Source organism: Corythoichthys intestinalis, chromosome 9 (assembly GCF_030265065.1).
Source record: "Corythoichthys intestinalis isolate RoL2023-P3 chromosome 9, ASM3026506v1, whole genome shotgun sequence".
In the NCBI taxonomy this organism is placed as follows: domain Eukaryota; kingdom Metazoa; phylum Chordata; class Actinopteri; order Syngnathiformes; family Syngnathidae; genus Corythoichthys; species Corythoichthys intestinalis.
In genome coordinates this window covers 47,830,039-47,832,058 of record NC_080403.1, presented here as the reverse complement: position 1 = coordinate 47,832,058, position 2,020 = coordinate 47,830,039, and the positions used below count along the sequence as shown (strand labels likewise).

The following is a 2,020-nucleotide window of genomic DNA, read 5'->3' as shown; positions in this document are numbered from 1 at the left end:
TTAATAAATAAAATAATCCGGTCAGCTCCCCTGTCGTCCCCGCATCTCAGATCGTCAAATGCTGACGAGAAATAATTGTTTGCTTTATGATTTCGCCTTTCTACTCTCATTAGTCTGTTAAGAAAAATGTAGACATATTGCGACATCTCCCGTGTCCGCGCGCTTTGTTTTTGGGGCGCTTGAGTAGCACATGATGGACGGATTGACATAATTTGTCAAACCAACCGACACCCTCTGACACGAAAAAAATTAAAAAAAAACACTCGGAAAAAATTGACATGTATATACAGTTTCATTGCAAATCAGTATTATGGTGATCATACTAAATATTATTTTTTTTCTGTGCACATATGAGGTACATATCGCTGCCATGAAGCCTCCATATAGTGACAGTTCTCTGCCCGCTTCACTGCCTTCACGCGACCGCAGCTCAGGTTTTGCTTGCCTCGTAGCTACGCGTGTTTTAAATTACTGTAAATTTGATAGTACTGTATATCGTCATAGGCACAGTCCCGAGTCTGTTGAGAAAAGTAGAACACTAAACCATGCTCGCTAGATTTGTGTGGTGTTTTTGTCTTTTTGAGCAGCATTTGATAGGCTCCACGTTAACAAATATGTGACAAAGTCGTTTCTTTTCATTTTATGACTCGTTCACCGCATAGTCATTACTGGAAAGTCAAGTTAGCAGCAAGCTAGGTCAGGAACCGGAGGACCGAATCACTGAACGGGAAGTGACAAAACTCAGTCTTTCCCCCCTGCCTGCACGCTGGCTGCTTATTGGCCACACGTGGAAATGAGTGACATACGCCATGATTCTGTTTCCGCTCCCTCCCCTGCCCGCGATGAGGCTGGCGTCTGATTGGTCGTGTGCGATGTCAGAAGACGCTGCCGCTTGCTCAACGCCCTCCCACGCAGCGAACAAGCGCCACCAACTTCATAGAACGAATCAGTGCAGATGGTGATTAGTTCGGTCTCGTTCACCCAAACAATTCGTTCAAAAAGAACGAATCGTTCGCGACCGATACAACACTACTTCATAGAAAGAATCAGTGCAGATGGTGATTAGTTCGGTCTCGTTCGCCCAAACAATTCGCTCAAAAAGAACGAATCGTTCGCGACCGATACAACACTATCAACCTGAGCCTCAATGGGGTCCGGGCCCCCCAAGCTCCGCCCCTGACTACCTGCACATTACAATATAATCCTATGGTAATTCAACAAATGTGTTCCCCAATGTGATTTGTAATTTTATTTCGAAGAGAAAGCAAGAGGACGGTAAAAAAAAGGAAGAGCTTGCTTGGAAGTGATGACGGTGAAGGTAATGTGACTGCAAATTCATTTCAAAAACATATTTTTTGGTGGTATCGTTTAGAAATACGAGTGTGCTTTGGCTACTTTCCATTCTCTGTGACGCCATATCACAGTGCTGTCTCACACAATGCCAGAGTGTCACGCTAACGTTAGCTAGGCGTCATGTGCGAGTTTGAAGTTTGCTGAAAATAAATGATAGGTATGCAATATATAAATGAAAATACATGCGGGTCTGTTCGTCGATTGATAATGGTGTAGGGCACGCAGGTGGCGTCATCGGTCCCGTGGTGTAATGGTTAGCACTCTGGACTTTGAATCCAGCGATCCGAGTTCAAATCTCGGCGGGACCTCGTCTTTTTTTTTTTTCATACGTTTGAATAATTTAAAAGTTTGTAAAATTTATTTTATTATTTATTTAAAAATACACTAATAGCTTCAAGGTGAAGTAAACGCAAGGCTGGGCCAGCCTATAAGCAGACTATGCAGCTGCTTAGGGCCCCTGACCACTAGGGGGCCCCCAATCTGGGCCCTTTTATACATTGTTAACTCATTCACTCCCAGCCATTTTCACCGGAGCAAGGCCCTTCGCTCCCGGCCATTTTACTGGATTTTGACTGATGTTGCAAGGCCCACAGAAAATTCTTAAATTCTTTTCTATTGCTTTATAAACATGGAACCCACCAAAAGAAAGATTAGACTCTCTTCTTTC

General features: G+C 43.7%; 1 non-coding gene across 1 annotated transcript; it reads left to right on the top strand.

Annotated features, from left to right (window-relative positions):
- Positions 1–1,589: 1,589 nt before the first annotated feature.
- On the top strand, positions 1,590–1,661 carry trnaq-uug (transfer RNA glutamine (anticodon UUG)). The gene has a single exon. It is a non-coding gene; the product is annotated as a tRNA-Gln (tRNA).
- Positions 1,662–2,020: the final 359 nt, after the last annotated feature.